Source organism: Corvus hawaiiensis, chromosome 6 (genome assembly GCF_020740725.1).
Source record: "Corvus hawaiiensis isolate bCorHaw1 chromosome 6, bCorHaw1.pri.cur, whole genome shotgun sequence".
Lineage (NCBI taxonomy): Eukaryota > Metazoa > Chordata > Aves > Passeriformes > Corvidae > Corvus > Corvus hawaiiensis.
In genome coordinates this window covers 58659768-58684759 of record NC_063218.1, presented here as the reverse complement: position 1 = coordinate 58684759, position 24992 = coordinate 58659768, and the positions used below count along the sequence as shown (strand labels likewise).

At 38.6% G+C, this 24992-nt stretch overlaps 1 long non-coding RNA gene across 12 annotated transcripts in view; it reads right to left on the bottom strand.

Annotated features, from left to right (window-relative positions):
* Positions 1-24992, bottom strand: part of LOC125327995 — a 120536-nt gene that overhangs the window by 68695 nt on the left and 26849 nt on the right. For all 12 annotated transcript variants that reach the window (XR_007204490.1, XR_007204489.1, XR_007204485.1 and 9 more), the window contains exon 2: positions 18874-19003. This is a non-coding gene — a long non-coding RNA (uncharacterized LOC125327995). The remainder of the gene's footprint in view (positions 1-18873; positions 19004-24992) is intronic.

The following is a 24992-nucleotide window of genomic DNA, read 5'->3' as shown; positions in this document are numbered from 1 at the left end:
CCTGCCAGTGGCATGTGAGGCACCATGACAAGCATTTCCTGCATATGCTCATTCTGTGCGCTTCTCTCACAAAGTCAGGCAGAGAGCTTGCTGCTAAATAGCACAAGACATTCTCTTTCTTTGGTGCCTGAGCAATCTGTCTCTGTGGTCTTCCCAGCCTTTATGAGCCCAGGGATTTGGAAAATAAAAATATCAACTAAAACCAACTAAATCGTACTGTACAGAATAAAGCAGAGACAGCTCTGGCTGGCCCTCATTATTCAAAAACAGAGTACTCTGCTTATACCACTGATAATGTAGAAAAATAAATGCTTCTCACAGATGACAAATTTTCACTTTCATGTTTCTTCCAATAAATAATATTGAGTTTGTGTAGATATTTTTTAAGATGAAGAAGAACGAAGCAAAATTAAATGGTATTGAACATCAAAACGTCACTTTAGCTAAGCAGCAGAATGTTTAGATCTTTGCTGAAAGCTTATCTGAACTACTGGAAGCTCCTTGACTCTGCAAAATCATGCAAAACATTTTAAAGCAGGTCAAATATCAGGCACTTCAGCTGCCAGGAATTTCCCATCAGCAAAAAAGGGAGGAAAGAAGTTCCTCTGTCATTTCAGAATGTAGGAAAGGCTAGTGCTACAGTCAGGTGACAAACTAGGGGGATTGGGTATTGTTTTATCTAAATTTTCCTTCTAAGAATTTAATTATACATCATTATTTTTTAATATAAATAGATTTTGTTCTTTTTAAGAAAGACCTGTGTCTAGATTCAAAAGTATTCTGCAAATGCAGTGCCGTGCATGCTTCTGAAAATCCTTATGGACAATTATGTGTATAGAATATTTAATTGCATGTGCACATATGGATTATTTCCACCACTTGCAGGGACACATCCCTAAGTGTTTGCACAAACAATCATAATATTTAGACATAATTTATTAGCTGGACAATTATACAAATTATATATTTGTATTTTAAATGAGTCCCATATTTTTATCACATTCTGTGTAATATTTGATCAACTCATTAAGAAACATGAGGATTAAAATTCAGGAGTGTCTGGATGCATGCCTGTTACACTTAATTAGTGATTGCTGGAAAAAGGATGTGAGAATTATCATACTGCATAATGACAGAGATCTACACAGCAATAAAAATATTCTGCACAGTATTTTAATAAGATTCACTGCCTTTGGTAAACTTAAACAGGTGAAGTAAAATGCAGCATTTTGCATTATGTGAAGGTTTAATTTCAGAGTTTTATTTATAAATATTGCAAGTCAATTAAAGAAAGGAGTAATTGTCAAAGTAGGAAGGCGTAATATTACAGATTTTTTACAGCCATGTTGTAATGGCATCAGTGTATACTAAATATTTAAACACATATAACATACATTAAAAATTTGACAGAGCAGCAGAAGACAGAAGATAAAAACACTGCACTTTTGGTATAAAGATTTCAGATACAATACAGAGCATGAAAGCAGAGTAACTGAGTAAGTGTGGATCATCCTGATGCTGAGAACGTTCAAAGGGTTAAGGATGGCAAATCACATTTTGTTGCTATGTGCAGCAAGGATAAAGATCTACTGGAACCCCCTTTAATAGGTGAAAGGTGGTCTGAGCCAAAACGCACACACTGACGTCCAACCCTTCCCCAGAGAATCAATGATGTTTTTTGTGTGTGATCAATGTAATATTCCACAGCTAAATTTAGGGACTCTGCATCCTATGAAAATTACACCTATGTCTAATTAACAATAAAAAATTGTGGTTATCTACAGGTTTAATTATTTAATCTACAAGGTTTTGATTAACTTAATCCTTTTAGTAAGAACAAAAGAGTATATGAGAAAAAAAAAGCATCTCTAATGTTGTTTACTCAGAAGGAATTCTGTAATTTTCCCTAGTCAGCTTGTAAGATTACACCATCTTTGCTGTTAACTCCCCTAACCCAAGAAACATACAGTGTGAGACAGACTGCTAATAGTTTTCACTGTCTCAGTGTATTACTTGGTTAAATCATAAACTATGTCTACAAAGCGTCTCCTTTTTTGTTTGGAATTTTTACAGACTTTTATCAATAGATCATAAGATTCAGTGTTTGATTTTGATATGTTAGAGGAAAGCTAAAAATTTAAAACCAGATGCCTTTGGCAAATGAGTCTTTACACCAAGGTTCACTCTCTTTTCAGTACTGGTACTGCATTCTGAATATTTACAAGTCATGGGGTGACACATGTTGTTCCACCAAAGTCAGAGGGAGTTTTGTCTGATATCAGTGGGGCCAGATTTCTCTTTTAATAATTCATGTGACATGCATGCTGGAGTATCTGCAGCAATGCTGTGGGTGGGTATTGTGGAAAGGATGAAACAGGAAAGAGACACTCTCCTCATAGAAACTCTTCCAGGACCCATTACCACTGCAAGCCCTCTTTTCTCCAAGCACTCTGAAGATGCTTGTTTATATGCTATTGCCCTGCCTCAAAGTGTATGAAAAAAATCATTTAAATGAAGATTTAAAGGAAGAAAGAGTCCTGAGCCTAAAGGAATAAGAGTTCAGTTCTGAGTTCTGACACTAGGCCACTTTAAAATCATAAGCAAACCCATATGGCTTAATTTAGAAACATTAATAAGAGAAATTAGTACTTGAGGAGATTTCTGAGAATCTCGCAATTCATATCGAACTAAAAAAAAACCCATAAAAATCTACTTTTGGAAATAAACTTTGAACTCTTCCAGGTATTTTTCCCCTTAAACTTATTTCCCATGTGTGAAATGAAAAAATGAAGACACACAATAAAAATGAATATTTAAATATCAATCGTTGTTCTTAGTATCACAAATGTAATTGCACATTCAAGTACTTTAAGGGTGGGGTTGGACCTGAATGATCTCCAGAAGTCCCTTCCAACCACAGCCATTCTGTGATTCAGTGATTCTCTAATATTTAATCTATTGCTGTATAAATCACCTTATCAAGTAGAAGTTCATTAGGTCTAAATGCCATATGATGTAGGGATTATTTTGAAGTAGTTCTTATGTTAAGCATACATTCAAAAGCATTTTTGTAGGAAGAAGCCTACGCTAGCAAATAGAAGACATTTTCAAGAACCAATTAAATCTATATGTAGGAAAGTAAAATGTTTTTCCAAAACCTGCAGAATGGTTCTATTTGTACGATTCCAGGGTGCCCTTGTGACTCAGGCAGAGAATTCAGGACTTCTTCCCCAAACAGAGAACTTAGTAGTATTATCATTAAACCAACAAGAAAAATATATTGGTCAATAAAAGTGATGTTTCCAGTTTTCACTTATTGGCAAGTAAGCAACACATGGGCAACTCAGCTAGAAAGTTATTTAATCATTTCAGTTACTTGTTCCAAATAAATGCAAAATTTTGACCCATGATTAGAACAGCCTACACACAGATTCACAGACACAGGAAGTACTGCAGCTCTTCAGTGATACTTTTAGATTTCTAGTGCTAGAAATGCCTTCTGATTTTTCTAAAATTATAAGCCAAGTTGTGATACCATCATCCCTCAGCACAATAGCTACAATACAGACTTTTTCAGCTGTTCCATGTTCTTCTTTGCCTACTGTGTTTTGTATTAAAGACAGAGTTTTTGTAAATGTTTATATTATCCCAAAAATATGGTTCTTCTGATCTTTTGAGGTAAGTGCAAAGAATAAAAAACTGAAAATATTTTTCCTATTGCTGTGGACACATAAACAAATCAAATGTCTTCTTAAACCACTCATCTCTGCTTGTCAAAGAAGGCAAGAGGTGACAGAGGCTGACTGCAATCCTGTCTAATACCTGCTGATAAATGTGAGGACTCATTGTCACTAGCATTCTCCACCATCTCCTCTCACAGACAGGCTCCAGAACCAAGATTTCTCTATAAATAAAGTTTCAGGGCCACTTTATGACCACATGGCCTTCTGGTAGAAAAAAAGGGAGTCATTCACATATCCCCCCTCATACAGTTAAATAAAAAGAAGAATTCTGGTTTGCTCCATGGAGAAAGAATATTCAAAAGAACATGCACAGAACTCATTCATCCTTCCTGTCTGTAGAGTGTTTTCTATTAAATGTTAAAACAAACTGTAGTGACTGAAAGGCAAAGGAGCCCCACTGTTTAGAGAGAATAAACACTGTTAATGCCATTACTTCCAAGGGGTTACTGATCATTATGAGATCTTGATTAATCACACAGTAAAATAAAGAAGACGTTCAATTGAACATGCTTGGGTTATTTAAGTCCTGTAACTGATCTGTGCACAAAACAGGATACAGTTGAATTTTAGCAGTGCTCAGGTATGTCTAACTGGGAATGCCAGCCACTCCACTGCAATTTTACTTATTTAAGTGATGTGTCCTATCAGTGATAGGCAAAAAGACCAAGAAAATTACCCAAACTCTGTCCCTGTTGTACCGGGGACAGTGAGAAAAATGACATAGACTTCAGTCCAGGAAGGAAATGGAATTATTTATTAATTTCCAAACTCGTTTATATAACCCGGTTCACTTCACTGGCATAAGGTTATTGGTCCTTTGACCATCCACCTCTTAGAATGATTGGTTAAACCCTACAACACCCATTTCAAAATATTTCTCCAGTCAGTATCATAACAATGCTGCATAACAAGCTGCAGGTGGCAAGATAAAAATATTGGTTTACAAAAATCTCTCACTGTTTACAGCTAGCCTGCGTGTGAAAGCAAGACTTTCACATGGATGCTGACAGAAAGCTGGAAAATTTCTCTGCATCAAGCTTTCAGCATCCATAAAACTCAACTGCCCAAAACTCCCAAACCATTAAAAATATACTAAAAATCTTAACCGACTTGTTATAATCCCAGATCATGAGCTAGGGAAGTTAGACAATTCTCTATATCTAGCAGAGTTAATATGATGGAAAGAATGAAGACCAGAGGGACAAATGGAAAACTAATTTGGGAGAAATTAAAACATTTGAGGAACTAACGTGCTCAGCTCCATTCCAAGAAAAGAAGAAGGGTGTGTGTGGTAGACTGACCAGAATACATACACTTGAAACACTGGAAGACGGCACTTCCATTTGATAATTTGCTGGAAGTTTCTAGCTGGCAGTATTTGAGCTTTATTTAGTCTGCTCTTAACTGTGCTTCTTGCTATACATGATGATAAAGGCTGACCTAATGAAAGCAAAATTAAGTAAACTACAAATCCTATGTGCCATTTTTTTCAGGTGTTTACTCATCCAATGCCCCCACAGGCCCAAATGCTAGCTCATTATTCCCAATTGTACTCCATTTCAAATCAGTGACACAGACACATGGAAAGGTTACTTGAACTATCCAGAACCTGGTTTTGACGTAAATTATTCTTGCATATGTTCAATATCTTTAGAAGAAAATAGTCCAGGCAGGCCTATATACTTATGTTTAACATTTCTGAAACAATTTTGAATCCAACTGAAGTAACAGATGACTGCATTAAAAGAAGAAAAAAACCAAACACTTCAGCAGCTATTTTTCAGATGAGTCTGTTGTGCATGTTCCTGACAAAAACTAGGCAGCTTTCAGGGTATGTATTATGTCTGTACAATGAACAAGGCTGTTGTCCATTGAGAGAATGCTTTATCTGAAGCAAATAGGAATATGTGGGATGAAAACTTAAATAGTTGAAAAGTGGAAAACTGAAGGACAGAACAGGTAGGTAACTTTCAAGGTTACATGGAACAAGTTTCTGGTGCAGGAGGAAGACTGTTTCAACCACTGAACCACAGGCAGTAAGGAAAATATCTGTCCATAGAGTATAAGGAAGTATTTTGTTTGCCCTTACAGGTCATTTTTTTGGTCTCTGCAGTGCTGTGGGCTCACTGCTCTGCCCTGGGCTTCCACACTGCTAATGGGAGAAATCAGTTATGAAAATAGGCCAGCTGTTGGAACAAGACTAATAACACCTCCACTCTTTTCACAGGAGATACAATCCACTCTTCCTTTTCTTAGTTTTTCTAAATGCATTCCTTTCCCCTTTAATAGATTAAATTGAAAACTACAAAAGTTTTGCATAAACAATACTTTCAAACAGTCACAGACATGTCACTTTCATTTTTCCCCTCAAGACAAATTCTTTCCCCAGTGTGCATAAACTTTCCAGAAGAGGGACTTCAGACTTGCTTTTAGGATCTCTGAAGAGACCAGTGAAGAGATACTTTTGAATATCAGAGAAGTCACCTGATTAAAAGTATCCAGGAAAATGTCATTAGTTGAATTCTTTCCTGACCAAGAGTTGAAATTAATGTGTCCATTGAAGCAAATTCAGTTACAGCAACTTCACAGCACCTATGTGAACGTATGATGCATCTTTGCTTCAATATTCCGAGAATTTCTTTTCCATCCTACCTCAACAACTCCTTCTCTGAAAGACTGAATGGCAGAAGGAGTTCTGTGGAACTTTTTTGGCCGTGGGGTCACAATGAGTTTGGCCCTGTACCTGCGTCACACTGCTAACAGAAAAAAAACACTGTTAGTGACCAAAATGTCATTTGTGGCTTGCAGTGTAGAAGTGCAATTCTGTGTTAGCAGTACACGATTGCCTGTTCCTGGCTTCATTATCTGTTGATGCTAACAAAATATGGATTTACCAGTGTATGACAGTACTGCCCTTGATATCTAAGGCATAAATTAAATGAAATGCAAATAGAAAAAACCCCCAAGCCTAACTCAGTTTGCGAAAGACTGCTTGTTCTGTTTGTACTTTTGTCACTGCAGGCAACCAGAGTGTGAAGCAGGTAAGAAGTCAAGCAAGCTCTTGACGTCAGTTATTCCTCATTTGGAACAATTTTAAACAATCTTTGACTTATGTTCATATACTGATCATTGATTAAGCCCCAGGGATGTTTCCTCCAGTGTTTCTTCACCTTTATTACTATAAACAATGTAGTACTTTTCCAAACCACTTAGTCTCAAACTCTGTGCACAGTCTATTAATAAATGCACCCTTATATGTTTTTTTCTCATTAATACCTAGATGACAGCTGATATTCTGACAATCTCTGGGTCTCTGAAACACTCATCATAATCAGCAATAAGTCATGTTTATTCCTTAGTTGCACTCAAACATTAGAATTTATGCACAAAGAATAAATCATTCCTCTAACAGAATGATCAGTTTTTGTATTTCTCCATCTAGTTACATATTACTCACTTGGCATTTTCAGTTAAATGAATGTGTTCACTTAAAATAAATAGTAAGGAAAAAACAGTAGCAGAAACAGAGGTTTAATAGTCAAATAGCATGCATATAACCATCACTAAGGGACTCCTGATGTTGTAAGAACCCACTGATGCCTGCCTGTTTTCATGCACACAGCACACACAGTGGTTTTAGTCAGAGATCGTTTCTCTCAGTGTCTTTTATTAAAAACAAAGGAAGGCTCCAATTCACAGATTAATATGCTGTGACTTAGCATTTCAGCTGTTTTCAGTAAATGTTGCATGTGTCTACCTGCATTTCATGTTTCTTCATAGCAGGGAACCCAGTAATACAGACTGCTCTATCTTTGTTTTCAGCCTTTCTCCAAACCATTTGCAAAAGCCACTGCAGTGTCTTGCTACTGCCTCTTGAAAGCCTTAACTTGCCTAATGACAATGGTTTTTCAGAGCAGAGTAATTGAAATAAGTGCTGCATCTCAACAGATGAAGTCTGAAAGCTTTCTCAGAGGAGCTGCGGACGCTGCAACTGCTGAGCATGCAGCCTGGCAGGTCAGCTATGGATTGCACATGAGATGTGTCGCACTTTCTGCTGGAGCTGAGCTTGGATTGCAATGACCCACCACACCAAGAAGAGCTGTTAACAGGAAAATTATTCCTCTCCTTCCCATCTCTGGTTATGATCAGGAATGGTTCTTCCTTCAGGCTAGCACTACTCTAGAGAGTGGTAGAGCAGAGATGCTTGGCTTATGAGGGAAGGTGGAAAAGATAGTATTCCCAAAGTTGGAGGTGGAAGGAAGGGAGGAGGTTTGCAAAAGTACAGACGAGTTGGTTTAACCCCTCTGTTTGCAAGCTGCTATCAACCTCATTCTTCTGATTTCCAGTCTGTTGCCATTCTTCACAGAAAACATGCAATGTTGGGTTGGGTTTTTCTTCTGCCTGATTATAAATTTGGTGCATCTTCAACTGAGAATGGCCCAGCAGAATAAACTAATAATGAAAATTGTTTTGACTGGATCAAATGCCATTTCCATCCACAGAAAAAAGAATCCCCATTTGAATACTCTATTTTATGGTTATGTGAAAACAATTCCCATCTTTTAAATTCAGCTATTTATTCACAGCCTACCAGAAGCACCAATGGAGAGTAGTTCAATGCGGATAAGTGAGAGCACAACTACAAGTTAGCGTGGGAGTTACATATTTCTGTAGTCAGGTCATACAATAATATGATCCATCTATTACCAGCTAGGCCTGAACCTTTCAACAGGATCATGAAGCACAACGATGTTTATATTCAGTCATTTACTGCTGTTGTTTCTTACCTTTCTCAGACATGTTCTAAACTGTGACAAGAAGGAAAGTCTTTAAATTTCTTCACACATCTTTTTCTGTCTAAAAGGTGTTGAAGTAACTACTGCTAGCATAGTTCAGGACAAGCATTTTAGTGTACCTGGTGATAACAATTGTTACTTGTCTTGAATATTGACTTCACAGTACAATGGCCTTTTAATTTTTTTCCCTTTCTATTGGATATTTGGAAATACTTGGAAAACAAAAATTATCATTGTATTGGGTTTGTATGGAAAGCTTTTGGTAGCAGAGGGTCTACAGGGGTGGCTTCTCTGAGAAGTTGGCAGTATCTTTCCCCATGTCCAGTAGAGCCAATTATAGCTATCTCCCAGATGGACCCACTGCTGGCCAAGGCTGGGCCCATCAGGCAACTGTGGTGTTGGGGTCCCTCCCCTGCCGTGTAGCCCTGGGAGAGGGGCCCTGAGGGCACAGACACGGGGTTTCCCTGCCCCTGCTCAGCCTCGTTCCCATTGGTTGGTTTGTGTTCCCTGCGCGGGCAGAAGGACCCTTGGTCCCATGACTGGAACAGTTCCTCGGCAGAGCCCCGGCCATGCGGCTGGAGAAATAAACATCTCTGAAACATCTAGCAAGAATCTGTCTGTCCATATATATTTCCTTTCCATGGGACTCCTGGTTTGATATATGCATGTTGCAGGATCCCCACTGCAACATAATGGTAGAGAATTGAGAGCAGAACGATCCCCGATCCCTAAGCGACTGATTTGTGTGAGTAAACCCTGGAAACTTTGGATTCCTCTTCTTGGTTTTGCTTTGCTATTCCATATCTAAACTATGGAGGAACCGTGGGAAGACTCTTGGCTCTCAGAGCCGCATATGGACATTTATCTTAAACTTAAAATGATTCTTGAACAACGATTTGTAAATTTTAGCTTGATTCAAGCTCAAAAAGAACTGAAACACTTCCTGGCATGGTTGTTTAAGAACTTTTTCTATGTTTCTTGGGATTTAATTATTACCAAGGGCTTTTGGAAAACCGTTTGGACACAGTTAATACTGGAGTCAAAATATATGCCGATGGAAGAATATTTTCGTGAATATTATTTAGTTACCGAGACTGTTGAGCAATGTCAGCTGTGTCCTGGCGAAGGGAAGCCTGGCACAGGGACCGTGCGGCCCAGGCCACGTGCACCAAGCGCTCTGCGAGCAGCAGCGAGGCAGTTCCCGCGCGCGGGCGGAGCCACACAAGCCGCAGTGTCGGTGGCGGAGCGAGGCGCGGCGGGAGCGGCGGGACCCGGCGGTGCCCGAATGGCCCCGTGCAGCACGTGGTGGAGCGAGCTCCGGGAATGCCCGACCGAGAGGCGCGGCGCACGGGCGGCGGCTGGCGGCGGTGGCGGTAGAACTGAGCCGCACCCAGCCGAGACGTGGGCTGGAGCAGGGCACGGGGGGGTCGTCGCTCGGGGGCCTGGCCGACACGTGGGTGCAGCGCCCGGCATCGGCAGCGAAGCTGCAACCAGAGGAGGCGATGCACGGAGAACTGAGCGGCACGGCCCGGTCCGGCCCGCGCAGCCCCGGACGTGACCCCGGGAAGAGCGCACAGGCACCAGCAGCTCGGACAATTCCAACACGGGAGCGACCGAAAGAGAGAGCAAAGACGCAGCGAGACAGAAAACAGCAGCCACTCGGAAAAAGGAAAAGATCATAGTAACTAAGACCTTAGGGATAGTAAAATGGTATAATGTTAAGCAAAATTATGGTTTTATAACAAGGTGTGACAACCAGCAAGACATATTCGTGCATAGAACTGCTATTAAAAAGAATAACCCTGAAAAATGCATCCCAAGCTTGGGAGATGGAGAGGTAGTGGAATTCAAAATTATACGAGGTAGAAAAGGGTTACAAGCATCGCAGGTCACTGGGCCTGATGGTGTTTCTGTGAAAGGCAGTATATATGCTAAAAATCGTAGTCATGTTAGACAATATCTCCCTTGTAAACCCCCCCTACAGTCTCCCTTTCCTAATCCCACCTTTCCCTTTTACCCTATGTCCTATTACCCCCAGTGTATTCCCAATCCGTTTTTTCACCCATGGTTTCCCTCACAAAACCATGCTTTTGCCAATTGTTTCCCCAAAAATCCCTTTCCAATGCCGAGTGGGGGATGAAAAGGGGGAGGGAAGAAGTTAAACCCTCTCCTGCCTCAGTTTCCCCACAAAGCATGCCTGGAGAATCCTGTCTCCCTTCTGCCAGCCCTAAGATGTTCCACAGAATCTGTTTGGACATTTAAAGACTCAAGAGGGTGGCTTGTTTTGTTTTGAAACTGTCCTTGTTGTTTTCAATGTTAAGTTTTACATCTTTTTTGTTAAAAATAAACACGTGAAATGTCGGGGTCTCCTCCCCCTGCCATGTAGCCCTGGGAGAGGGGCCCTGAGGGCACAGACACGGGGTTTCCCTGCCCCTGCTCAGCCTCGTTCCCATTGGTTGGTTTGTGTTCCCTGCGCGGGCAGAAGGACCCTTGGTCCCGTGACTGGAACAGTTCCTCGGCAGAGCCCCGGCCATGCGGCTGGAGAAATAAACATCTCTGAAACATCTAGCAAGAATCTGTCTGTCCATATATATTTCCTTTCCACGGGACTCCTGGTTTGATATATGCGTGTTGCAGGATCCCCACTGCAACACTGTGGTAGTGCTTCAGGGATAACATTTAAAAAGGGGGGGGGGAACCCCCAATCTGTGCAGCAGCAGCTGGATAGATGGGTGAGAATATGTGAGAGGAAGGTCAGGGCAGAAGGAGAGGAAGGAGGTGCTCCAGGTGCAGGAGCTGAGATTCCCCTGCAGCCCCTGGTGCAGCCCAGGGTGAGGTAGCTGCACCCCTGAGCTCAAGGATGTCCATGGGGGTGCAGAGATCCACCTGCAGCCCCTGGAGGAGACCCACACTGGAGCAAGTGGGTGTTAAATGAATATGGGACCCTATGGAGAGCCTGTGCTGGAGCAGGCTCCAGTGGACGGGACAGGGCCTGTGGAGAGGAGCTCACACTGGAGCAAGTCCTTTGGCAAGACTTGTGATCCTGTGGGGCACCCACACTGGAGCAGCCTGTTCCTGAGTAACTGCACCCCATGGAAGGGACCCCCACTGGAGAGGTTCTTGAAGAACTGCAGCCAGTGACAAGGACACACATTGGAAAAGTTCATAGAGAACAGTCTCCTGTGGGAGGGACCCCACCATGGAGCAGGAAAAGTGTGTAAGGAGGAAGGAGCAGCAGGGACAACATGTGATGAGCTAACCACAACCCTGCTCTGCTTTGTGGGGAGCAGGTAGAGAAGACTGGAGTGAAGTTAAGCCTGGGAAGAAGGGAGAGGCAAGGAGCAGTTTTTAAAGATTTGATCTTACTTCTCATTATCCTACTCTGATTTTATAGGTAATAAATCAAATTAATTTTCTCCAATCAAGTCTATTTTTCCCATCAAGGTAATTGCTGAGTCTTCGTCTTTATCTTGACATACAAGCCTTTTGTCATATTTTCTCCTCCCTATTTTGCTGAAGAGGGGAGTAACTGTGGCTCGGTGGGGCACCTGACAGATAGCCAGTGTAAATCCACCATGGCATTTACCTATTAAGGTATCACTAATTGCAGTAGCACAGCTTTGGAGTGAATTCAACTCCCTTTGAGGCTAGCAACACCAGTCCAAACACTTCTTCCGAAGATACGAAGTGCATGGTACTCATATGCCTATTGTAGCTGCTATGAAGTTGAAAAGGTGAACATGTTCAAAGAGTATACTGACAGATACTATAAGCCCAAAAAGCTTTCCTTTTGAATGCCATCCACCAACATCACCATGTTTTGAAGGTGAAACACACTTCATAGAAACCATAGAAAATGCCTGGAAGAACTGGGAGAATTAAAACATAACTACAAAGTATATACAGTGAAAAAACTAACATTTTGAATAATTTCTTTGAGGAAGGCTGCTTCTTTCAACTCTTACTGCAGTACTCCTTACTGTTCTTCCACTTGGCCTTGTTCAAATCATCATTCCTGCTGCAGGAAGGAGAGCAAAATTATTGCTGTAAAATAAAAGTCCATGGACAAGGAATGGAAACAGAAAGAATATATCTCTAAGAGCTCCCTCAATGTAGATGAAGCTCACCCTACAGAGAGCAAGATGCCTTCCTTCTTCACTTGCTCCCTGTTTCTCACCTCCTGATACTTTTTCAAAATATTATTCTCTGAATGTCCTGAATTTTATCCTGTGATATTTTGTCAGGTGTGTAAATTCCAGCCTACTAAAGAAACACAGGATCAAAGTCTAAATTGACTTGCTAGAGTTCAACACACCTGAGGAGGTTTTTCTGACGTATTTTTACTTTATTTTTTGATGCTGTACACCTACAAAGCATGGAGGGCTGGCACTTACTGTTCTAAAAAGCACAGTAGAGCAATAACAGATGATCCTGAACAAAGTTGCGAGAGGTCTGCAGTACTCTTCAGTACCATGCAAATTTAAACTTGTAGCAGTTTTGTGATGGGTCTGTAGGGACCTGAAGGCCCTTCTCTCCCCTACCCCACAGCCCAATAAATTTTCCAAAAATACTTCTGTGTGTACAGGTAAGTAAACACTCAGATTAAACCCACTGGAAGCAGCAACAGAGGTTAGAAGTACTATTAGTATGCAGTGCTACTCCTACACCAACAGCTGGTAAGCCCTCAGAAAAACATAAATAAACTAATTAGAGACAGAAAAATCTTTGGTGTAATGATGTCCAATCACGCACTGCACCATCCTCTTTGATAAGCAAGGGGAAAAGGGAATCAACACATTTTCACTTTCAGGCATATGACCTAGTCACCAGTAACCTTCATCTAAGTAGCCAGGTACCTTTACATATAGCTATGAGATGATGCACACAAGCATGTTTGGATAACCAATTAATTAAATACAAATTCTATCAATTCGTCTGCACCATTTTTTTATTCATGAGAGCTGTAACAGTCTAAAAATTCCTGAAGGAATGTGTGGGAATGCTTGTCACCTGTGAAATGATAGTGTAACTGTGAAGTTTTCAATACCTATGACAGAATACTGAGGACATGTCATTGTACAAAGGAAGAGCATCTAATAAAATTCAATTACAGTATTTCTACTGTGGATTTAAAAAATTTGCCATGCTTACATTTCCTGGCTTTTATGCAAGACTACTAACCAAGTTTTAGCTAAAAGGGTAAAAATTCTTATGTAATTTAATGCATCAGACAGGGGAGAAAATGGTGAAAAGGGGAAAGAAGGACTCTACAAGATATAAGAGATGACTATTGCAAGATTGACAACATCAAAAAGCATGCATATGGATGTAGGAACATATGTCTACCTCTTTCTGGTCATTAAATTTAATTCTCTTCAGATGGAGGTTAATTTTTTCATCTCAGTTTCTTCCTTTTCCATTTCAACAGTCCTATGGCAACACAGGCACAGACCAAAGTTGGGTGATTCAACTCAAAGGTACATGCACGAATTGCACAATCATATTAACAGAATACTTGATTTTCAAAATAAAATGCAATACCAAGGCGTTCAGTAGGCACAAGTGCTGACTTCAGTAAAAGCAGAATCAAAACATAAATGCTGCAGATCAGGTCCTGTGCTGTTTTTTATACAGAGATGGTGATCAGTTTTAATCATCTTATTAGTGGTGGGTTTAGTTTAGGTCAGGATGTGCTCTGACACAGAGCTTAATGACATATTAGAGGTATAGATAGTAGCATCAAGAACAGTTTTCCAAATTTCGTAAAAGGGAAGAAAGTGAAAATCTAAAGCAGAAAAGAAATAGACCTTTAGTGATTTCATTGCTGAAGAAACAGCCAAGATCTCCTCCCACCTATAAGTTCTTCTAAACTCAGAGATCTGCAAAATCATAATTGTATTTTCTTCTTGTTCACTTAAGAAACATATATTCTTAGTGATGTGTAAAAACTGCTTATTAACCACCTGCAACTTTTCCATTGACTGGGGAAACTGCCATTTCATCACAATGCCAGAACCTACTCCAAGGGTTTTGCAAAGTCACTAAGTGCTCAATGAAATTAAAACAAATGGAAGATTTTGAATTTCATAAAACATCATGCACATAAGATTTCAAAACAAAGAGAACTGCGAAAATCTTGGTAGAACACAGAAAAGAGTAATCCAGGTAGGGGCTCTTTTCTATATTCACCAATAATGATTACACAACTGTGGAGGGGAAAAGAAGTATGTTAGCACTAACAATCTGCCTCCCATCAATTGTAAAAATCAGCATAAACCTCTCCACAGCAGAGGAAGAGCATTGATTAACATCAAATACTGGACCAATCTCTCTCGTTCACATTGGACCATTCATCCCTTCTCAAGATAGGTGGTTAGGGTATGTATTCTACCAGATACTGGCAGCAGCAGTTGGAACATTCCCTTCATCTTAAAAAAGATCTCAGGCACCCACTACTGTAATCTTTACATTTATAGTAACCTGCCAGTTTCTACTTTTATTTAAAGTAAGTCCTAATTGTACATGGCATTTTAGGTCTCAGTTTAAATTTGAAATATGAAACAGTATTCTCCTACAGATTTTTCAAGGAAAGCTGAGAAAACACTATTTTTTAAGAATAAAAATAAAAGAGATGGGAAATAGAAAACCCTTTTATTTTTTTCCTCAGTGTTGGGAGAACAATAATTTAAAATAGAGATGATAGTGAGTAGTTCTTGAAAAGAGATAATTTCATTCATAAACTTGCTATTATATTTTTATCAGCCGGAATTACAAAATTTGGCCTGTGAATTGCATGATTTATTTTCTATCATTTGTTTATTTTCATATAAAAGATTTCCACTAATACGTTATTCCTGTAGGAATATTATATTATGTGCAAAAGACACTCTTTACTCCCCTTGGGTTTCCCATTCTAAGCAGGAAAATATGATGCTAATATTTGGATGACCTCCAGAAGAGGAGTAGACTAATAACTGGATGAGAAAGGAGTATAGAAAATGGAATCACCATATGCATACACTTACCTCAAAAAAGCTCTTGCAATACATGCATTTTTACTGTCACTCCCTGCTGCCCACTCGAATGAACAAGTTACACTCTTCACCTTTATAGATCTTATCTTATAATCGTGCAGGGAAAATGCTAATTGCAGCAACATGCCATACTAACAGAAGGATTTATCCATTCTAACTACACTGTTTCTCAGTGATTTAGCATGACGTACATTTGTAGAATTAATGTACTGTGGATTTCATTTCTCGTAAAAGAGAACATCAGATGTTTGCTTAATTCCAACAGGCTCCACTTGTCCTGCTGGCTCTTGTGAGAGCCTTGTTAGCAACATATATTCTACTACCAGTAGCTTGTATCTATAGAGATCCCACACAAAAAAGAAAAAAAAACAAATCAAAACAAAAGAAAAAAAGGATTGAAAAATAAATCCATATTTTGACATTGCTGAAATATCCCAGTTCGAGGTAAATGGTTCTCTCTCCTCTTTTCCATTTCACCTCTTTAACAGAAATAATTAATCAGTTTGCATTGTGTGGTATTTTCATTATTCCACTTGGATATAGAGCAGGAGGTCTGCAAACTGGAGCCCAGCTTATAGTCAGGATGCCAGGGAAAGCATCTAATAGCCTAGGAAGTGGAGATGCCTTTAAATAAATAAAAATAATTTTAAAAAATTATAATAAGCCCAGCAGCTTGGGGAGAGGAAAAGTGAGCTCCACAAGCTGGACAAAAAGTCCCTATCCTATCCCCCAATGTTCTTTATGGCCCATGGAAATACAAGTTCTTCCCCCCTTCCTTTCACCTGATAAGACCAAAGGCAGCAGTAGCACATTTCCTGATGCCATAAGGTTCTCACTCATTATTGTAATTTTCCAGGTGTATGTAAAGTACTTTATTGTGATCATCTGGCCAAAATAGTATATGAATGCAAAAAAAGAAAAAAAAAAATTGCAGTTAAGTTTGGAGTTTATGGCTTCAGAACTTAATACCGTGGTCTACAAAATACACAAGCCCAATAATATATATGCTATATTGCATTATGTTCCCAAGTTACTTTTCCAGGCAACAAGGAAATAAGCTCTCTCATGTACCTTATTGTGTGGCTTATATCTATATTTGGGTCCAAATTTGCTGAAGACTATTGAACACCATATAGCATTTATGGGTTTCTATACATTGTCCAGCAAGACGTATATATCATGTAAAATATTGAGGTCTTTATCCTCATATTACTAAATAATTTTTATACACTTAGTTGCAGCATCATTTTTTCTAGCTATATCAGTGGAATTTACTAAAAAACCCACAATGTAGTAGCCAAAACTGAAGAGGCTAAATCTCAACTAAAGAACAAAAATGACATGAAAGAAAGATTGAGTAAAGTTTAAGCCAATGAAAGTATGAGTCATTATTATATAACAAGCAAGTTGGATATATTTTAAGCTGAAAAAAAGATAGGTTGAGAGGGGAAAAGAGCACAGAAGTGGGAGTCAACAGGGGAATTGAGGTAAAGTAAGTGGGTATGTAAAAGTTTATGAGCACTATTAGGAACTTATATGTTCTCTTAATTCTTGTTTACCTACCTTCTTTTAAGTCTCAGGTAGAACTGTTATAAAACAGTTTTCTGTTTTCATCCCAAGGGATGAACTATCCATTCAAAGCATATCAATGTAATTAATTGCCACTAGGTAGCTATTAGGCAACTTCTAGGTAACTTTCACAAACTTATTCTGTTCATAGAAGACACAGCTGGGTAGAAATTAGTCTCTAAAAATACTTTCACACAACCTGCTTGTTTTCTAGTCACTGTCTTCTTATGTTATGCTCATTCCATCTGTCAATAGATATGAGTCACACATTCGACCTTTCAGTTTCACTTGCGCACATAAATTTCTTCCAATTTCCTGTGAAACAAACACTTTTAACTCTTTAGAGGCTAGCAGTTCACACAGATAGCATGCTAGAAGGGCTGAGGTAGAAGCAAACTCTCGTGTTGACAGTCTTATCTTTCCAGTCTGCACTACCTTTTGAGAGTAGATTGTCTCTCCATTTTGCTGACCACCCTTCTGCCCACACTACCACTAACTCGAACTGAAAAAATAGCAAATATGTGGAACTCCAGTTCAAAAAACACAGTCTAACTTTATTTTCAAAGAATGCTATACACCAGAGAAGCTGATACAAGTCACTCCTGACAATACCAGCCGTGATCAGCAGATGCACTGAAGTAAAACTGTAATTTTACCAAAGTAAAGCTATAATTTTACCATTTTTAAACCTGAAGCAGTCAACATTTGGTTCAAAGCTAACTTGAAAAGAAAGACTCATGCTTGCCCAAATGCTACCCACTGACATAAATCATGATGCCTTTAAGAACTGATCCTACTTTGTTCCTTCCCAAACGCTTAACACCTCCAGTATGAACAAAGAATGAACATGGCCACAAAGAACACAGCAAAAAATGTGAAAGTCGGAGCATTATTTTGGGATTTGGGAGTGTTGCCTTATTTTCTTTCAGGCATGGTGCACAATTTAATTCAATCGTTCAGGAAGCCATTAAGACAAAGGGGAAAAAAATTAGTTTCAGTAAGAATCACAAAGCTGGACTATTGAGAAACCAAATTCTGTACAATGACCTGCTAAAGAATGATGGAAACTTGACCGGTACAATTTGTTAGCAGACCTCATTTGCAAGCTCATTTAACTCACTATTGTTGAAACAGCAGCTCTGCAGTGAGATGCTTTCACAGAACAGAAGACTCACAGTCTGTTTCAATTAAGCATTACAATAGCATACAAGGATCCGTGGTTTGGCTTTTTGGTTCCAGTCCAAAATACACCAGACTTGGACCAGCTGTAATATTGTCCCATCAAAACTACTTCAGCCATCCAAGCAAAGTTGCTTTTCTTCTATGACTGAGATTTCCCTAACTTTAGTAATTGGAGGACAGTTTTAATGGAGAAAATAGGATCAGGTCTTCGGATCAGGCCTAAAGTAGAAAGCCCACGGTTGCTGGAAGGGATGAGTGGATGTGTTATGGCTGAGATGACACTGGAATGGCTCAGACTCCTCTGCCTGTACTCCAATGTGACAACCTAAAGGGGCTGGTGAGGTTTCAGCACTGTCATGTAGGAGAAGCAATTTAGAAAAATCTGTAAAATGCGGAAACACGCAGAAAACCTGCTATTGACTTGTGGATGAAGACTGGATTTTTTGACCTTGGGACAGTGGTACATTAACATTGAAATAATAAAACAATGTGTGTTCTGTTGCTGTAACAGATATGTGTTCACAGGCACTTATTTAAGGGCAGACTTACCAAGTTAACGAATCCAAGGTGACATAGTAGATGCGCATATCTGGCCTTTGTGTTAAAAATCTTCTGTTTCCTTACAGAAAACACACTTAAAGGATTGATTTTACTTCTGGTGACTTATTCTTTCTTCACACTTTAAGAAATAACAAAAGAAAAAAGAATTTTCAAGTAGTACTGAGGACAGCAGCAAACAGGAACTTCGTACTTTGGTTTCTAAACTGAAGAAAAGGAAAGAAAAAATGTATATATGGACAACCAGAGCCGAAAAGAGCAACAAGCAATATTAGCCACCATTTTTTCGTTTTTTTGTTAAGTGGGCGTGGGGCAAAGTGGAACAGTTGTTACGGTTTTTTATTAATATTTTTTGTTTGCTTTTTTAAAGTGTCAAGAACCATTCAATCAGCATTTGTATCCTGATATTTTGGTCATCATGTACCTGTAGGCTAAATTAAAATTAGAATTCTTCAGGTTCTTTATTTGTTCAGATAAACTGTTGCCATTGGCACGGAGTCAGCTGACAGTAACACCTACAGTGTTAAAAAAACCCCACAAGCCAAAACCAGGAAAAAATCTGTTAAGTGACTGCTCTGTTTTAACAGACAGCTTTTCTGTGTCAAACTTTACCTTTGAAAAATACTTATAATACATGATCCATTTACAGATGTACACATGGTCTACTATTGCTTTCTTAAGGCTTTGAATCGCAGCATTTTTCTTCAACTTCCAAAAGCATAAGTGTCTATTATTGCTTAAACTTCATCTCACTGAAGTCAGTTGAATTTAGAAGTTGACTGTCAGAACATGTGTGATGAGATAGCAACCTAGTCAGGCTGTTCTGAAATCCATGTGTATTTGTTTTTTCACAAGAACCTGATCTTGTTTTTGGCAAGACCAAATTTTTATTTCATAAATCAGGCAAAGAAAAGAAACACTAATATGAAAATTTCAAGTAAATTCCCAGGAAAGCATTACTGTCCAAATTTATTTTTAATTGTGAGACTATGACTTAATACAGATTGTAATTTAAAGCTAATTTTAAATAAAAATAAGTACAATTTATGTTTTAATTAGTTGAAGTCAGTGGGCTTTAGATTAAAGTCAATTAAGAGTAAATATGTATTTTAAGTGTCTGATTTAATAACTTTCTTTTGTTACTAGTAAAATCCAAGACAATCAGTACAAGTAGAATGAAGGAAAGAATTAAAGAGAGTCTGAACTCAGTTTTTCTTAAAGGGTTTTTCCTAAAACCCCAAGCAAGTGGTCCATATATTGATAACAGTAACATTAAGAATAAGAAATGCAGATTTGTAGATTCTTTACCAGATACGCATTTGCATCAGATGACTCATCCCTTGATACAAATTTTGCAGCAAATCTGCAGAGGTGTAGTAACTGTAGTCATTTATTTGTATCAGAGAATTCCTACCTAGGGAAGGTAAAGTTTAAGAGCGGTCTTTTGGGTTGAAACTCTTATCTGAGGCAGTCAACAACACCAGCCTTTAACTCCATAACCAGGAATTAGAAAACTATTTTGCTACTAAAAGAAGCAGCATTCTACAGTATTGTAATTTCTCATGAAGTTTCTAAAAACATTTAAGTTTAAAAACATGAAAAAATGCATTAGCGTGTGTGTTCATTGTTTCTTGATAGTTACTTAACAGGTAGAACCTGTCCAAAGCTGCCAATAATTGACCAAACATTGTTTTCAGCAATATTTTCCAACCACAGCTACTATAAAATTTATTAACTGATTGCAAACATATAAGGGAAAATCTTCATCAAAGTTTTCAAAGAGCAACAAATTTTACACATCATTCAGTTTCTGCAGGTTGATCTGGCACCTAAAGTTTAAACAAATGATGTGGAATGGGAATAGACTGCTTATGATTTAGCATACTGATGTGCCCAGACTCCTTCATCTGTATGCTGCAGAGTTTTACAGCTACCAGCTGCATTAAAATTGATGAAAGGCAATGTAACTTCTGTTGGACGATTCTGTGCATCTTTGAGTTGACAAAACAATGCAGCATTTCTTATTTTTGTTCACAAGAAAACCCCCCAAATATTTTGCTCATTTTATTTAATGAAATACCTTTTCTCCAAGTAACATCCTGCTTTGATGTTGATTCACTATTTCCACTCTTAGCTCATTGCATACTGCAAATGAGGACTAGTGATTAAGCCACTCTTAATAGCAGGTTAATGACAAAAAATTATTTGCTAAAATTAAAGGATATGGGAGACATGTAAAATCCTTCAAGTCGGATGTTGTAAAAGTCCTAGAATGAAAGATGGTTTAGAAAAGTCCTACACTAAAATAAATCAACTACATTTAGTGATTAATATTACATATAGAAGACAAGGTTAGACTTATGTGTTTGATAGATGTGTACAGGTGCACTGTAGAGGAGGAGGGCAATATGCATGACTGCATGGGATAGCAAAGAGTTTTTGTTTTGGGATGGGAGAGTTGTAACTGCTCTAGGTGGCTTCATTACACAGCAAAGGCAGTTGTTCTCTTAGTACTAATTAAACCTTGGGGAACGATTTGTTGAGGTAGCTCGAGAAAATTTGGATGAGAGCAAGAGAGGAATTTTAATCTTTTAATCCCAGGCAGAAGCAGAAACTTTCAAGTTCTAATATTTTGGGATTCCAGCAGAGCAGCTGCCTGACTGATACTGCAGAGAGGTAGAACTGAAGCTTACCACTGTTGCAGCACTTCTCAGGATTAAGTCCTTTTAATGTAGGTACCTTACTACATGAAAAAAAAACCAAAACCCCGCATCATTTTATGTGGTTGTGCTCACACAAAATACTCTTCAGGTTGTCAGGGTTGTATTAGAGTTTATGGTTGAATACTAGAAGTACCCCAGGTGGTGGCTTTGAATCACTAAATATTTTCCCATTCATTTTTCAAATTCTTGATAACAAATGAAGGAACCACCACTCTTCCAGAAAAGAAGTTCCTATAAGTTCTATTTGCTTTCACTAACGACAATCCTCTCAGCAACATCACTGAAAGCTGTACTCTCATGCTCTCACGTGAGCTTGTATCAAAGATGGACTGCTAGCACAGGTGTTGTCTGATCTTTCACCTAAATGTGAATTTAAGTAATGACTGTTTTTTCTTCTAGGTCATAGCTTAGAGAACACAGAACAGATAAAAGTCAAAGAAGATAAAAGAGGCTGCTTGTTTTTTTGCTGACAGAGAAAGTGGCAAACTGGGAGGATGTATAGGGTTCAAATAAAAAAAAATCAACTAGTAACAGTTCCTTGTCAAGGGAGGTGGAGAGAGATAAAAAGGGAGGAGAAGGTGTTTTCTAGACTGGCTAGCTGAGTTAGAGCAAGCAGCTGTGACATATAAACACTACAACTTTGTTACAGATTTTTTAAGGGGTAAAAACACAGAAGAAGTAGAGTGAATTATCTGAGGCCAGGCAAGAGAGAAACAAGTATACACAGATTTGTGTATTTGGGGACAACGTTTATCACAGATAATATTCTAGAACACTGGACATTAAACCATTCCCTTTTTTAGACTTGAAAGAGCCTCAACACTTTATAATCCAGATAAAGACATACTTCAGAAAAAATAATAAAGTTGAATTCTTTGCTGGGAAACACCATGGAAGCAGAATAATAAAAAAAACAACAAAAATCTTTCTTTTTCAAACACAGATGTCCTTCCCCATTTGGACTTCTGAGATACTTTTAGCTGCAAAAGAACAGTTGAAACACTGTATTTTACCAAATTCCACTCCTCTGTTAAACTAACCTCTTCTGGGGTTCCATGAGTTTTCCATCTGTTATAATATTTCAAACTTCCTAGAAATCTTCACTTGTCTTCATTAATTTCTTCCCTTCGTTTCCCATCTTCCTTCACCTCTATCTACTCAACTTCTCTTTAGCTTCTATTTCTCCCTTCGCTTCTGTCATTCCATAATCTTGTTCACAGTTACTGATGTTCTTTCCTCTCAAATTGCATTTCTACACACATCTCCTGTACATTAACCTTCCCCCCTCAACTTCCTCCTGCTATTTCAAAGTGCAGCCATCCTTCCTTGAACAAGATTCCTTTTGTTCCTTAAGGGAACAAGGCAAGAAAATGATCATGTAGTGTAAGGACCACCTAAGCTTCTGTTCTCACAGGATGAAGGGCCATACTAATAATTTTTAACAGTATGTAGGAAAAGGAAGTCTCTAAGTTTGCTCTTTAAGTGAGACTTTTTTAGTCCTCACCTAGAGCACATACATTTGATATTAACAAGAATTTTTAAAATAATTGGTGTACATGTCTAACAAAATGTTTCCTTTGTTTTGAGGAGGGAAAATAAACCACGAAAAAACACCAAAAACCCAAACATACACATAAAAAATCAACCAACCTTATATAAGTGATGTTCAACATTGAAATCCTCAGGAACTTAGTGGACACTTAGCAGTTGTATCCACAAAATATTTTTTCTTCATGTAGAAGGAAACCACCTACCCCTAAATATTTTCCTTTAATGTACTCAGATATATTTGGGGATTTTATCAGCACCTGGAGGCTGCAGTCTGCCTGGGCACCAGGCAGAACAAAACAGCTGGTTTTTTTCAGGGACCTAAAGGCTTTCAAGTCTGGCCAATGGGTCCATCTATCTGGAGTTTTAGCAAAAATTACAACCACCCTCCCTTCAGAGACCCCCTCTCCTCAGTCCCTGAAGATCATAAGAGCTTGTTCATTCAAATGCCTAGAGGACCTACTGTCAAATAATTTCAACTCATAACCAATAATCCAAGGACTTGTTTTTAAGTTTTTTTTTAAACAAAGATTGTGCGCTAAGTTGGAAAAGCATAATACCTGTTATGAAGAAAATAAGCTGAATCCTTTTTGTCAAAGGAAGTGGTAGATGCACTCTTAACCAAAAAGTTGTCTCCTGAATTTCCAAGATATAAACTGCCTTTTAGTTGTCATCTTCCATAAAGCCCATGCTCAGAAAACCCAAAGGCAACAGGGTAATAAAAAAAAATTATCAGCTGCCTCAGAAAGCAAGGAAGAGCTGGTTTAGAACTTCAGCATTATGAGACCCATAATGTCATGCCTCTCAGCAGAAAAACTGCAGCCAATAGGAAAAAAAAAATCTGGTTAGTGTGTTTCCTTTACAAAATAATTTATTACCATGCCAAAGTACTGCATATAACTTTTCTGATATATAAATCTTCCTTTGAAGGTTCAAATGATCCATAATTATAGCCTTTTACACAAAGAGGAAAAGTAAATCTCTGAGTGATAAAGTCTTTTGAAACAATCTTTAAGACCTCCACTCATGGATACTCATGGATATCATTTTTCAGTTTCAAGAGATCAAGGATAACAAAAGAATGTGGGAAAAATTAACAACCCAAGAGATAACTGAAAAATATCAATAAAGTTGTATAAGTTATGGAAATTTACCCACCCAAAGTAGTTTGGCAGAAATGCCCTTTCTGTTCCCAGAGTTAGAATTCAAAAGTTTGAGCTAATTTCAAATCCAGCACTTTCCTATTATGCATGTTTTCTTTGTGTAATAAAAGAATTCAAGGCAGCAGACATTTGGAGATGTACTGAAGATGTGCCAGGACCTAGAAAGTCTGCAGTCAGGTGAAGCAGAATATACCTGAATTTCTAATACCAGTTGGATTAACCTTGTCACCCTCAATTTAAATTTAGAGGACTTAGAGAGAAAGAGCTGGTCCCATCAGAAGTTAAAGCTAGAGGTAACAGCAGGGATAGGATCAGATGTAGGACTGTGTTTATAGCAAGGCCTTTTGAATCACTGCAAAGGCCATGTGCAGTAGACAAGTGATTTAAGACATAATATATAGACAGAAAAGAAATAGGGCTAAGATTTGCTGTTTAAGAGAGCCCAGCCTGTGAGAAGAGCTGAGTTGCTTGGAGGAGGCTCTGGGCAGCTTAGATAGATACTAGAGATAGGACACAGTTCATGGTAAAGTCTGGCATCCGGAGGGGTTAAAACCATTTTCAGGCTCAACTAGACTTAGAGTATAAAGCATCTTGATCCCCTGAACTGAAGTAATTACTTCATTCTACAGGGGTCTTAAAGCAGATTGAACACTAGAACTGATGCAGATGTTTAGGG